Source organism: Schistocerca nitens, chromosome 3, assembly GCF_023898315.1.
Source record: "Schistocerca nitens isolate TAMUIC-IGC-003100 chromosome 3, iqSchNite1.1, whole genome shotgun sequence".
In the NCBI taxonomy this organism is placed as follows: domain Eukaryota; kingdom Metazoa; phylum Arthropoda; class Insecta; order Orthoptera; family Acrididae; genus Schistocerca; species Schistocerca nitens.
Window position 1 is genome coordinate 41,991,260 of NC_064616.1, and position 16,061 is coordinate 42,007,320.

Here is a 16,061-nt window from a genome sequence, read left to right on the forward strand (position 1 = left end):
ACCCCTGCGTGTGCCAATGCTAACACCACGACAACGGCAACTACCATTGAAATGGGAACGTGACCATCGGCACTGGATGTCTGGATGTTAGCGCACTGACCGAGCGTTGCACGATCTGATGAATCCCGATACCGTCTTCGTCATGACAATGGGAGAGCGCGAATTCGTCGTCTTCGGAATAGCTCCCTGACGCCTGTACTACGTGACGGACACAAGCTGGCGGCGATTCCATTATGCTCTGAGGAACTCATGTGGGCGTCCGTTGGTACAGTGGAGCTCGTGCAAGGCACCATGACAGCCAAGGAGTATCGTACACAGGTTGCTGGCCACGAACACCCCTTCATGACAATCATGTTTCTCGATAGCTCTGTCATTTTTCAACAAGAAAATGTGAAGTGTCACAAGGCCAGGAGTGTGATGGAGTGGTTCGAGGAACACAGTGGATAACTGAAATTGATGTGCTGGTCCACAATTCGCCAGATCTGAACCCGATCGAACACATCTGGGATGTGATTAATAGTGGCATCAGAGACCATCGCTCCCCTTTCCGGATTACTGGAATTAGGTGGCTTGTGTGTGCGGATGTGGTGCCAACTCCCTCCAGCGACCTACCAAAGTCTCATTGCTTCCAAGCCACGACACGTCGCCGCTGTTATCCGTGCCAATGGTGGACGTACCGGCTATTATGTAGGTGATCATAATGTTCTGACTGATCAGTGTACGCCTGAAAGATGCCACGTTCTTGGCCGACGAATGGAAAACCGTGTTTTTAGGTAGAAATTAACTTCCCGTATTGCTACAAAGTCACGTTTTGGGTCATTGTACTTTTTCCAATCTTTTTCCAACACCTGCACTTTTGGCCATCAAAACTGCAGCATCGTGAAGGTGGCATACAACACTCGTCAAAGTGGCACAAAGTGTGCTACGTGATTGCACACTAAAATTTTAGTATTTTCAGCACAGCCACTTAATGTAAATAGGAGTAACGTCATATACATTCTGTATATTAGAAAGAGATGACTCTACTAACGAAAAATCTAAAGAAAGAGTCATGGGTGGACTGGCAGTTGAAGGATGGTTCTATGCAAATATAAATCTGTTTTCCTTGTTTTTGTGAGTGAAGAAGTATGCAGTTAAAGCCCAACATATTTGCCAACAAGGAGGCTCTAATAAAGAACTTCATCGAAATAAATGAAATGCTCTGTCGCGTCTGTTTTTCTGGTCACTGATCCATCCCGCCGAGAGGAGATGCAACGGTTTAGGCACTTCACTCTCCTTCGGGAAAAACCGACATGAAATTTACTGCTGGCCATCCAGTGTTATATATTTATGTTTTCTTTGCTTTTGCAAAAGGCAAACGCCGGTATCGTACCTTCTGAAGAGAACATGGTCGAGTCATTCCCTGTCCATTGCCTCTGTGCGAGGGGGTCCTGAAAAGTAATGCCTCCGATTTTTTATGTGAAAATTCTTAATGCTTTTGAAATAAGACAAATGTTATTGATATTCTACACCTTTACTCTTCATGTCTACATAACTGCAGCCCTCTGCCAGTAGAGGGCTCCGAGCTGTAGAATGTAGCATGGAAGTGTGTAACTTAAACAGTCGGTGCGTGAGAAACAGCATGGTGTAATCGAGTTTCGAATTCGAAGAGTTAATCCACAATTGCGGGACCTTTTCCTTCAGCATAACAATGCCAGACCGTACATGAGCGCTGCGACATTTGCAACAATCCGACGCCTTGGGTTCACTGTCATCGACAATTCTCCATACAGTCCCGACCTGACACCACCAGATTTTCATCTTTTTCCAAAACTTAAAAGAATACTTTCGAGGACTTCACTTTGATAGTGATGAAACGGCACAAGCAGACTTGAGGTTGTGACTCCGTCAATAGTGTCAACCATTCGACAGTGACGGTGTCAAGAAACTGGTCTCTCGTTGGGAGAAATGCGTTCGTCTCCAGAGTTTCTACGTTCAGAAATAAATATGTATACACGAAGAAAATGTTAATAACGTTTGTTTTATTTAAAAAAGCTTTAAGGGATTTCACATTGAAAAATTCATAAACATTACTTTGCAGCACACCTTTGTAGCTTGTAACCCGTATCTAATAAAACCCTTGCCAACGAACTTTGAATCATAATATTGCTTCTTTTTCCTTGCAATCTCCCCGTTTTGTATCTTGTCACTGTTAACAGTTAGTCTAGAAAAGTTATAACTAAAAAATACATAAATATTGTTATGATCAACCATAACTTCATTAACCACCTCCCATTGCCGAATGGAATGCAATCGCTTTACTCACAGCTAGGGAAAATATCACTGGAAGAATAGCTCTTGATAATTATGTTACTTCTGTATGACTAATGAAAAGCTATGTTTTCAGATACATAGTTTTGAGACACAAATATTCTGGTCTTCACAGAAGTAAGTCCCCACTTTGAGTGTGAGTTTGTATTTTACATTGAAACTATTATCCTCTTCCGTCATCACTTGCCACTTATTGTGTTTTATGTGGTGTCACCGCCAGACACCACACTTGCTAGGTGGTAGCCTTTAAATCGGCCGCGGTCCGTTAGTATACGTCGGACCCGCGTGTCGCCACTATCAGTGATTGCAGACCGAGCGCCGCCACACGGCAGGTCTAGAGAGATTTCCTAGCACTCGCCCCAGTTGTACAGCCGACTTTGCTAGCGATGGTTCACTGACAAAATACGCTCTCATTTCCCGAGACGATAGTTAGCATAGCCTTCAGCTACGTCATTTGCTACGACCTAGCAAGGCGCCATTATCAGTTGCTATTGATATTGTAAAGAATGTACAGACAAGAGCTACGTTGAACATTAATGGATTAAAGTTAAGTATTCCACTATCTGTGTCCGTTTTTCTGAGTTCTGATTACCTTGTCCTGTTCCAGACCTCACGCCAGCGTGAGCTTAAACGCGTGCCTTTCGGCTTCATCTATAAGGGTTGGCTCTACTGCCAATCCACAACATTTTATGCTCCCGGTAATCTAAATTCTTGCTTAAGTATATTCGTCATCGTCGCCATGCGCATTAGTTTGTGTACGACTTTCTGACGTTATTGGCTTCTTACGAAATGATTCTGCGTTCGATTCTCATTTTTTGCTACAAATTTATTAGAAGGAAGTTCGTCTATAAGGGTACCCACTCATAATTCCGATGCCAAATTAGGAGCAGTTTGCGTTACTTAAGTTTACCGGCTACGCTGCTTCTCGTATCTGCTATGTTTTACTACTTATAAGAAAGAGGTGAGGAAGTAGGCCACTCCTCACTTAGACAGTAGAGGAAAACCGAATGAAAGCCGTTTATATGATGACAAGCATTTCTGTTGGGTACAGGTTTTACCGAGTTAGCTGACGTAAAGGAACAGGCACCGGATTCGCATTTAGGAGGAGTGGGATTCAAAATCCTCGCCTCGCATTGCAGATTTTATTTGCCCGCGGTTTCCCTATAACGAACTTTGTGATGGTTCTTCTGCCAAAGACACGGTCGATTTCATGCCTCATTCTTGTCCTGTCCGATTTTTTATTCCATCTGTTACGACCACGTCGTCGACTACACCATGAACTGTAGTCTGCCTTCTTTCCATTAAATGTTATGTTCAGAAGATTAATTTTACTGTCAGTATTCTTCAATAACAATGTTTCATTAATACAAAGTAATATGAGGTCCGCATAACCAATATTTTATCAGCAATATTCAGTTCCCCTGGACTCTATGTTATCAGAACTGAAATCAGAGAAACAGTACCTGTGGTCATCATTTTTGCCAACATATAGACGTGAAAACAGTATAAAAAAAGACGTACGGTGAAAAGCTAGATTATCACAATGTTAAAAATGAACTCATTCAAACATACTAAACCGCTATTCTTCCTCGTTTGCTACTTCATTTATCACGTAGATAAGAAAAAAATATAATCCGTTTCTTACAACTCAGTATTTATTGTGGTTTTCAACCAAATGTTTTTCGCCTATTTATATTACCTATCGTCAGTGGTTTTCGTGTGTCTGTTTCTTTTCGTGTACAAATGTTGCGTAAGAAAACAACAGGAGACATAAAAAAACAATGATGATGCCTAACACGAATAGCTGAAACATGTTTTGTTGAAAACAATAAAAACGTACATTTACAAAAGGTGATTAACATTTATCCTGATAAACATAATTGTTTTGAATCAATTTATCGGAGTTGTTATCGTAACCATTTCGCAATGGACCGAAAGTGTTTGAAAACTTTTGGATATGTGAATTCCTTATCTTACAATGCAAAAAATATGTGGCAGTGAGGATCCCAAATAGAAGATTTGCGGTAATACTGGTGGGTCTTCTGAGAAACTTAAATATTCCCGTCTCATTCCTGTTTCGACAGTAAGTGACTTTTTCATAAAGACGTAAGTAATGACTCATCATCATTTAGAAGACTATTTAAAATGAGTTTGAATTTCTTTTAGTTTTTGCTCCCCTTCGGCATTTCAGTCAAGCCATATATTAATTAAGATTATGACACAACAGTGTTTTGAAACTAGTTGCATAGTAATATACTAAGGAATGTTAACTGGCAATGGCGTTACGACCGGTGCCTACTAGGTGCGGTACATTGTATTTCATGTGTTGTAACTCAGGCCGCGACAGGTGTAAAGTACTGTCGTTTAAAACACAGTTTTGACGACAACTGTGTAGCTGTATCTGACTTTTAACTAATGTATGTCTTGAAAATGCATCTTCGCAACCTATTTTTTAGAGCTCCTTATTAAAGTAGTGCCTGTCTCTGCCTCAAATAAATCAGTGTTAACTGCTTTTTCTATGCGTTCAGCTGGTTTTGGCACAAATTTATCTCTGGCTTTTCTAGTGGCATATTTGCCCGCTGGATCCCTTACGAAATATTTGCACCCCGAAAATGATAGTTTCTTTTGATCTGTCTACCTAACTCCGAATGTTTTGTGGGTGGGTTAATAGATTTAATATCGTCTACCCGAACACTAAGCATCGTGAATGAAGGAAACGTTTAACTAAAATTGGTATTTCATTTATCTGCCGCATTCTTATAGTTGAAGCAGAATACAAACGAAATCAGAGTAGAATTTTGAGTAAAATCCATGCTGGCGACACCTACTGGAATATTATCGAATGAATAAAACGTTTAACTAAAATTGGTATTTCATTTATCTGCCGCACTCTTATAGTTGAAGCAGAATACAAACGAAATCAGAGTAGAATTTTGAGTAAAATCCATGCTGGCGACACCTACTGGAATATTATCGAATGAATAAAACGTTTAACTAAAATTGGTATTTCATTTATCTGCCGCACTCTTATAGTTGAAGCAGAATACAAACGAAATCAGAGTAGAATTTTGAGTAAAATCCATGCTGGCGACACCTACTGGAATATTATCGATGAATATAAAGTGGTCAAAATAGTTGTTGCATATGGTCGAAACTTTAATACCGAACGTTGTGATCCACAATAGCAATACATTGGTCTGTTTGTAACGCAATTATAGAGGACACACTCCTTGTTTCTACAGAGAGGGAGCACTATGTTGAGTCTATGGCAACCGAGTCAAACGTATTACTTGAACTGTGTGTCATTACGAAAGCTGTATTGCTTCAGAATACCTCGAACAACAGTAACGTATAATCAGAGGCTCCGTATAGTCACTTTAGTAGAGCAGAGGAGGAGACAGATGGACGTCGCAGCGAAAGTCGCTGTGAGTCAAATAGATGTCTCTAGAATCTGCAACAAGTTTCTAGCGACAGAATCAGTTGAGGATAGTCACAGAAGTGGCCGCAGAAGAAAAACAACAGGTGTTAGCCTCAAGTAGAAAGCCTCGATACGATGCTACACATCTGCAGAAGCAGTTGCAAACAGCTACAGGAGCGCATGTGTCGACACAAACGATGAACAGAGATTACGTGTCAGAAGACCTCTGAAGGCTCCTCCTCAGAGAGTGGGTATGAAACCACTCTTTCTGGACTATGACACTTTTTTCTGATGAGACCTGTATCAGTCTCCACCTGATAATACTTATATTCGTGTGTGGAGGCATCGAGGACAACACTTCAACCCAACTGTAGAGCAAACCGCCCCCGTTATCAAGATGGTTCAATTGTTTCGGGGTGGGATCATGTTTAGCTGCATGATACACCCTGGGTCAATACATGGGAGGGTAGCTGGTGTGAAGTATCGAGACGACATCCTTGCACACACTGTCACTCCATTTCGTCAGACTTCTCGAGTAGGTTCAAATGGTTCAAATGGCTCTGAGCACTATGGGACTCAACTTCTGAGGTTATTAGTCCCCTAGAACTGAGAACTAGTTAAACCTAACTAACCTAAGGACATCACAAACATCCATGCCCGAGGCAGGATTCGAACCTGCGACCGTAGCGGTCTTGCGGTTCCAGACTGCAGCGCCTTTAACCGCACGGCCACTTCGATCGGCATTCTCGAGTAGGGTTGACGCCGATGGACGACAGTGTATGCCCTCATCCTCACAATCTTGTGAACACCTTCCTAGTGGGGCACAGCATCAGTCGGACGGCATGACCTCCACACTCTCCAGATCTCAACATCATTGCTAAACCGAGCGGTTTGCAACCTTACAGGGCATCGTAGAGGCCGCTGTGGAGGAATTTCCCACCGGCTTATTTGGACAGTCTGGTAAGAGATATAATTAACCGCATTAAAAAGTCTCTCCAATTACAAAACGGTCAAGTGGGTTCATAAACAATGTGTTATGCAAGATGACACTGAGAAGAAACTGTAGTGTTTGCAGTGGAATCTTTTGTAAAGTTTTGTTTTTTGTTTGGTTTGTTTGTGTTTATCAAGTGGAGATGTGTTTATCAAAATGGTTCAAATGCCTCTGAGCACTATGGGACTTGACTTCTGAGGTCATCAGCCCACTACAACTTAGAACTACTTAAACCTAACTAACCTAAGGACATCACACACATCCATGCCCGAGGCAGGATTCGAACCTGCGACCGTAGCGGTCGCGCAGTACCATACTGTAGCGCCTAGAACCGCTCGGTCACCCCGGCCGGCAATGTGTTTATCTTATTTATTTTTCGTTTCTTTTGACTATACGTGACAGAACAAAATCAGGTTTTGTTTCCTGTTATGTTCAGATGGACAATCTACATCTACATAATACTCCGCAAGCCACCTAATAGTCTGTGGCGGAGGGTACTTTTTGCACCACTAACTGAGATCTCCAACCCTGTTCCACTCGCGAATAGGGCATGGGAAGAATGATTGTCGGTAAGCTTCTGTATTGGCTTCAATTACTCGAATTTTCTCTACGAGATGTATGTGGGAGGAAGTAATACGTTGCTCGACTCTTCTCGGAAAGAACGCTCTGGAAATTTCAATAGTAAATCTCTCCTTGATGCACAACACCTCTCTTGTAACGTCTGCCAATGGAGCTTGTTGAGTATTGCCTTAACGTTCTTCCTAAGAAACTGAGTCTGGCATCTGCTTTTCCCACTATTTGTTTAATGTGGTTATTCCACTTAAGGTCGCTTTGCATAGTTACTCCTTGCTATTTTACGGCAGATACTATTTTCAGCGGTTTGTCATTAATAGTGTAACTGTACAGACGTGTACTTTTTTTCCTGTCTATGAGCAATAAGTCACATTTATTTAGGTTCAAGGTCAACTGCCAGGGCCTGCACCGTTCATGAATCCACTGCAGGTCATTCTGGCAATCGATACTGTCTTTTGGCACTGCGACTTTCTTATAAACAACCGCATCATCTGCGATCAGCCTTAAAGAGCATCCGACCTCTTTCATCTTATCATTTATGTATATTGTAAACGGTCCTGTCACACTTCCTTGGGGTACTCCGGAAATTACCTTTACATCTGTCGAGTTTGTTCCGTTAAGAGAGACGTTTTGAGTTCTTTCTGAGAGGAAGTCTTGAATCCAGTCGCAAATCTGCTCTGAAGTTCGTATTTTTTTCACTAAACGGTGATGCGGGACGGTGTCAAATGCCTGTCTGAAGTCAAGGAACACGGCATCAACCTGAGCGAGGCTCTCGAGGAAGACAGGCGACGGCGCGTACGTCACAACACGTGACACTGCAAGTCTGCAACGGAGAGCGAGAAACTATTTCAGACACGTTTCATAATTATTAACTGTTCGTTTAAATGCATATAAGTTCTCGATAGAAAACGATAAAATTAAGACATATGGTGGGTGTTTTTCAATTAAATATTGATTTCCTGTGAACCCTGTACAGAACCCAGTGTTAGCGAAACGTGGCGGCCAAGCCTACTAGTGTGACGTCATAAGTTCGTTGCAGCGCCCGCATGTCACGTCAGCCCCGACCCGAGCGCCACTGTCTACGGCGCTGTGGACTTCACGGAGAAAAAGAGCGAACTGAGTTTCGCAGGACTCTTTTTCCGGAATCCATGTTGATTCTTATAGAGGAAATTTTCATCGTCCAAAAACGACATAATTCTTGAGTATAAAACTTGTTCCATAATTCTACAATCCTACAACAGGTTGAAGTCAGCGATATAGGTCTATTGTTGTGTGTATCCGTTCTACTGACCTTCTTAAAAACGGGAATGACCTGAGCTTTCTTCCAGTCACTAGGTACCCTTCATTGCTCAAGCAATCTAAGATAAGTTACTGCTTGAAGAGGAGCAAGTTCTCCCGCATATCTTTGTAGAATCTTATAGGTATCTCATCTGGTCCTGACATCTTTCCACAACTAAGTGGTTGTAGTTGATTTTCTATTCCGCGATAGATGTTCGTACGACGATTAAGAGGAGGGACTGTGTTGTGATCTTGCTCTGTGAAACAGTTTCGGAAGACCGAATTCATTATTTCGGACTTCTCTGTATTATCTTCCGTTTCTGTGCCAGTATTGTCACTGAGTGAATGAATAGATGATTGTGACCCACTTACTGATTTTACATACGACCACAACCACTTACGATTTGTACTCAGATCGGCTCACAAATTTTTACTTTCAAAGTCATTAAACGCTTCTCTCATTCCTCTCCTTACGCTCATTTTCGTTTCGTTCAGCTTTCGTTTGTCAGTTAGGTTTTTACTTCTCTTCAATCTAAGATGAAGTTCTCTTTATTTACGTAGCAGCTTTCTAACTCGGCTATTAAACCATGATGGGTCATTCCCATCTCTTAAGATCTTACTCGGAACATACTTGTATAGGGTATATTGCACGATGTCCTTGAATTTTTTCCACTTGTTCTCCACATCTTCGTCCCATCACCGAATATTTTATGCTGACTACTCAGATACTCTGAAGTTTCTATCCTGTTGCTAAGCAAAACATCTTCCTGCATTTTTTAACATTCTTTGTAAGATCCGTTGTCATAGATCCTCAAGATCACTGATAGCTTCCTCTGTGTTAACTGATTAAGACGCTGCCCTCACGAGTTGCTCTCTTAACTATGTGTTCAAAGTAATTTTCGAACAAGAGATCCAGGACAATGTTACACGAATCCCTGTCCCACGCACCAGTTTTGAGAGCATGACACTCCCAATCTATAACTGGTAAGTTGAAGTCACCACCTAGAACAAAAACATGACCAGGAAAATTATTAGCGGTATTCTGCAACTTATGCCTGCAGCGCTCTATCACTAGCGCTCTTGACCCTGGCGGTCTATAAAAGCATCTGATTACCATTTTTGGCCGATCTTTGATACTTAACTTCACCCAAATTAATTCACACTCGGGATCCGTGATAACCTCGCTGGATTTTATCGAATTCTTTACTGCAATAAACACGCCGCCACCATTGTCGACTAACCTATCTTTACGAGTAATATTCCAATCTGAACTTAGTATTGCAGTGTCATTAGCGTCTGGTTTCAACCAACTTCCTGTTCCTAATACTACACTCCTGGAAACGGAAAAAAGAACACATTGACACCGGTGTGTCAGACCCACCATACTTGCTCCGGACACTGCGAGAGGGCTGTACAAGCAATGATCACACGCACGGCACAGCGGACACACCAGGAACCGCGGTGTTGGCCGTCGAATGGCGCTAGCTGCGCAGCATTTGTGCACCGCCGCCGTCAGTGTCAGCCAGTTTGCCGTGGCATACGGAGCTCCATCGCAGTCTTTAACACTGGTAGCATGCCGCGACAGCGTGGACGTGAACCGTATGTGCAGTTGACGGACTCTGAGTGAGGGCGTATAATGGGCATGCGGGAGGCCGGGTGGACGTACCGCCGAATTGCTCAACACGTGGGGCGTGAGGTCTCCACAGTACATCGATGTTGTCGCCAGTGGTCGGCGGAAGGTGGACGTGCCCGTCGACCTGGGACCGGACCGCAGCGACGCACGGATGCACGCCAAGACCATAGGAGCCTACGCAGTGCCGTAGGGGACCGCACCGCCACTTCCCAGCAAATTAGGGACACTGTTGCTGCTGGGGTATCGGCGAGGACCATTCGCAACCGTCTCCATGAAGCTGGGCTACGGTCCCGCACACCGTTAGGCCGTCTTCCGCTCACGCCCCAACATCGTGCAGCCCGCCTCCAGTGGTGTCGCGACAGGCGTGAATGGAGGGACGAATGGAGACGTGTCGTCTTCAGCGATAAGAGTCGCTTCTGCCTTTATGCCAATGATGGTCGTATGCGTGTTTGGCGCCGTGCAGGTGAGCGCCACAATCAGGACTGCATACGACCGAGGCACACAGGGCCAACACCCGGCATCATGGTGTGGGGAGCGATCTCCTACACTGGCTGTACACCACTGGTGATCGTCGAGGGGACACTGAATAGTGCACGGTACATCCAAACCGTCATCGAACCCATCGTTCTACCATTCCTAGACCGGCAAGGGAACTTGCTGTTCCAACAAGACAATGCACGTCCGCATGTATCCCGTGCCACCCAACGTGCTCTAGAAGGTGTAAATCAACTACCCTGGCCAGCAAGATCTCCGGATCTGTCCCCCATTGAACACGTTTGGGACTGGATGAAGCGTCGTCTCACGCGGTCTGCACGTCCAGCACGAACGCTGGTCCAACTGAGGCACCAGGTGGAAATGGCATGGCAAGCCGTTCCACAGGACTACATCCAGCATCTCTACGATCGTCTCCATGGGAGAATAGCAGCCTGCATTGCTGCGAAAGGTGGATATACACAGTACTAGTGCCGACATTGTGCATGCTCTGTTGCCTGTGTCTATGTGCCTGTGGTTCTGTCAGTGTGATCATGTGATGTATCTGACCCCAGGAATGTGTCAATAAAGTTTCCCCTTCCTGGGACAATGAATTCACGGTGTTCTTATTTCAATTTCCAGGAGTGTATCTGTGCGTTATAAACTTCAGTAAGTGATACCAATTTCGGTACTGCTCCTGCAGCTTACTAAAATCTTATTAACCTTTTCTACCTCTGATTTGCGACGACGAACATTCTCTGAGTTCATTGTGGCAAATTTATCTGGCAAATCATCTTTGACCCCAAGGGAGGGTTTCCCTAACCTAAAGAAATCCCCATGTCCACGCCACACGTAATGCACTCCTGACCTATTAAGGCGAACCCTACAGTTCTGCACCCAATAGAAAAATTCGCATCCGATACCGTCGCAGAGTCGTCTGAGCCTCTGGTTTAGACCTTCCACTCTGCTCCAAACCAGAGGACCGCGATCAACCCTGCGTACGATGCTACAAATAGACAGCTTAGCCAGCATTCCACGTGCGGTGCTAGTTGCCTTCACCAGATCAGCCATCCGCCGAAAGGAGCCGAGGATGCCCTCAGAACCCCAGCGGAAGGCATCATTCGTGCCGACATGTGCCACTGTATGCAGCCGGTTGCACCCAGTGTGCTCGGTAGTCGCTGGCAGGTCCTCCTCCACATCACGGACGAGACCCTCCGACAAACATACCGGGTTTACACTGGCATCATTTGCCACCTTGCCTGAAATTTCCCTGAGGGGCACCTTCACCCACCTAACATTGGAGATCCCAATGGCAAGCAATCCCAACCTCTGCACCTGTCCGGACTTGGCAGGAAAATCGACTGCTGGCCCGACAGGAGAGGCATCCCGTGCTGGATCAGAATTGTCATCAACACTGGGTAGCACCTCGTACCTGTTGCTAAGGAGCAGGGAGCCAGCCGCACGACCTGCTCGATCTGCTCACTCAATAAAGTAATATGCAACATTTATTTTGACCACTGTGTTATAATTACAGTGCATTATGTACAGCTTGTTACAAAACATACAACGTCGTAAGAGTAGAACTGTCAAATTGCTGTTAAACTATAGTTAACATTTTATTTTCTGTATATTTATATCATTTACCATTTTGCCAAAAAAATGACAGTTATAAGACAATTCACTAACGACGTAATATGGATGCCACAGCCGGCCGTGGTGGCCGAGCGGTTCTAGGCTCTTCAGTCAGGAACCGCGCGACCTCTACCGTCGCACGTTCGAATCCTGCCTCGGGCATGGATGTGTGTGATGTCGTTAGCTTAGTTAGGTTTAAGTAGTTCTAAGTTCTAGGGGACTGATGACCTCAGAAGTTAAGCCCCAGAGTGCTCACAGCCATTTGAACCATTTTTTTTTTTGGACGTCACGTCATTCTAGACGTACTTCATATTGGCAATAAATGTCGACACAGTGAGCCGTGAATAAAGATTAGTCACAACAAGCAGCCATTCTGATACATGTTTCTAATAATCATGTCATTATCTGATAACGGAAAACTTTGAGGGGTTGTAGAGGGTGTCTTGAGGAGCAAACTGACGATAGGAACTCTTGTCTGGAAGCGTCAACCAACGAGGCTCCGGAGAATCGAAGTTACAGGCACCGGGACCCGCCTGTAGGCCAAACCTTCGGCAGCAAACGTGACGATGTACGCAGACAGCCAGCAGGCGGAACACCTCACAATAGACCTCTGTTTGTCATTCAGTGATCGCGACTGCTTGCCACGATCGCCAGTGTCTACAGCGAATGCGAAGCTCTCTTGCCCCGGCGGATGACGGTTTCGGACACATTTTCCCAATCGCAGTTTATTTTTCTGCTGGGACCCTCTAAAATCTCCAGTGTTTTTCGGTATACAGGACGTAACAGAAAGATACTGACATCGCCGACTAACGCCTGCCTACGCAGCAGCTATCGCCGTCATTTCGCTGGAGTTGCGGCAATCAGCTGCGTTCAGTTAATAACGGCAGAGTTTTGCGAGATTTCGGCGCTCTTGCTTAATGTAAACTAAAGGAAATATGAATGCAAAGAAAAGAGGAGGAAACATAAAAGTATTCAGTGTGACAGCAACAGAAAACTCGCTTCAATGAGTGAATTTTACTATTTATTCTATTGTTATAAGAAACAAAATAAAATTGGAAAATGTATTCAATGTGCCTGCCACCAGCATTGCAGCAAGCCTGACACCTATTTACCACTGACTACCTGCTCACCCAGTCATACCGGGCATGGTGCAAACATCGTCATACGCTGCATCTATCCTTACAACTAAGTCTTCCGCTGACTCCACTGCGATTTCATGCACCACATTCTTCAGATGATCCCACAAAAAAAGTCCAGTGGGTTGAGGTGAGGCGAGCGAGGTGGCCAAGTTGCAGGGTCACCTTTGACCAGTCCATCGATCTCAAAATATCTGTCTGATCTGGAAGCTGGCAGCTAGACTGAAGTGTACGGGTGCCAAATCGTGCTGGAACCACATACGTTCACGCTCTGCAAGACCGAAATGTAGCTGATTCCTGAGGATGACTTTATACTTTTCATTATTTAGAGTCAACTGCCACTTTTCTCACCATACAGATATCTTGTTTAAATCATTTTGCAGTTGATTTTGATCATCTGATGACTTTACAAGACGGTGAATGACAGCTTCATCCGCAAACCATCCAAGAAGTCTGCTCAGATTATTTCCTAAATCATTTATATAAATCAGGAATAGCAAGAGACCTATAACACTTTCTTGGAGAACGCCAGATAATATTTCTGTTTCCGTCAGTTACTACAAACTGTGACCTTCCGGGCAGGAAATAAAGAATCCAGTCGCACAACTGAGACGATACTCCGTAGGCACGAAATTTGATCAGAATTTCCTTGTGAGGAAAGGTGTCAAAAGCTTTCTTTATTTATTTTATTTATTTATTTATTTATTGTTCCGTGGGACCAAATTAAGGAGAAGTCTCCATGGTCATGGAACGAGTCAATACATGAAATTATAACACGATATTAGAAACAGATAAAATGGAATATAAAAAAACATATTCAGGTGACAAGTCTTAAGTTTAAATAAAGAAAATCAACAATGTAACACTGGAATTTGCTTAATTTTTTAGACCTTCCAGGAGCTCCTCGACAGAATAGAAGGAGTGAGCCATGAGGAAACTCTTCAGTTTAGACTTAAAAGAGTTTGGGCTACTGCTAAGATTTTTGAGTTCTTGTGGAAGCTTATTGAAAATGAATGCAGCAGAATACTGCACTCCTTTCTGCACAAGAGTCAAGGAAGTGCATTCCACATGCAGATTTGATTTCTGCCTAGTATTAACTGAGTTAAAGCTGCTAACTCTTGGGAATAGGCTAATATTGCTAACAACAAACGACATTAAAGAAAATATATACTGTGAGGGCAATGTCAGAATTCCCAGACTATTGAATAGGGGTCGACAAGAGGTTCTCGAACTCGAACAGCCCGTTTTTGAGCCAAAAATACCCTCTTTGAATCAGAAGAATTACCCCAAAAAATAATACCATACGACATAAGCGTATGAAATTATGCGAAGTAGACTACTTTTCGTGTTGAAGTGTCACTTATTTCAGATACTGTTCTAATGGTAAATAAAGCAGCATTTAGTTTCTGAACAAGATCCTGGACATGGGCTTTCCACAACAGCTTACTATCTATCCGAACGCCTAGGACTTGAACTGTTCCGTCTCGCTTATAATATGCCCATTCTGTCTGATCAAAATATCGGTTCCTGTTGAATTGTGAGTTAGAAACTGTAAAAAACTGAGTCTTACTGTGATTTAGTATCAAATTATTTTCCACAAGCCACGAACTTATTTCATGAACTACATTATTTGTTACTGTTTCAATATTACACACAAGATCCTTCACTATCAAGCTGGTGTCATCAGCAAACAGAAATATTTTTGAATCACCTGTAATACTAGAAGGCATATCATTTACATAAATAAGAAACAGCAGTGGTCCCAGCACCGACCCTTGGGGAACACCCCACTTAACAGTGCCCCATTGTGACTGAACATCACTACCACTCTCAATATTGCGGAGAATTACCTTCTGCTTTCTGTTCTTAAAGTAAGAGGAGAACCAATTGTAAGCTACTCCCCTTACTCCATAATGGTCCAACTTCTGCAGTAATATTTTGTGGTCAACACAGTCAAAAACCTTCGTTAAATCACAGAAAACACCTAGCGTTCGCAACCTTTTATTTAATCCGTCCAAAACCTCACAGAGAAAAGAGACTATAGCATTTTCAGTTGTCAAGCCATTTCTAAAACCAAACTGTACATTTGACAGCAAATTATGTGAATTTAAATGCTGCAGTAACCTTGTATATACAACCCTCTTGATAACTTTAGCAAACACCGATGGCATAGAAATAGGTCTATAATTGTCAACATTATCCCTGTCTCCCTTTTTATAAAGTGGCTTCACTACCGAGTACTTTAATCAGTCAGGAAACCGACCACTCCTAAAGGAAAAGTTACAGATATGGCTAAGTACTGAGCTAACATACGTGGAACAATACTTCATTATTCTGCTAGATACCCCGTCATATCCATGAGAGTTCTTGGTCTTTAGTGATTTAATTATTAACTCAATCTCCCTCTTGTCAGTATCATGGAGGAGCATTTCAGGTAACAGTCTCGGAACACTTTTTTCTAAGAGCGCTATATGATTCCCTGTTGGGACTAGGTTTCTATTTAGTTCACCTGCTATATTCAGAAAGTGATTATTAAGTACTGTACATATATGCGACTTATCAGTAACACGGACATCCCCACTACGCACTGATTCTATATTCTCGACCTGTCTCTGCAGA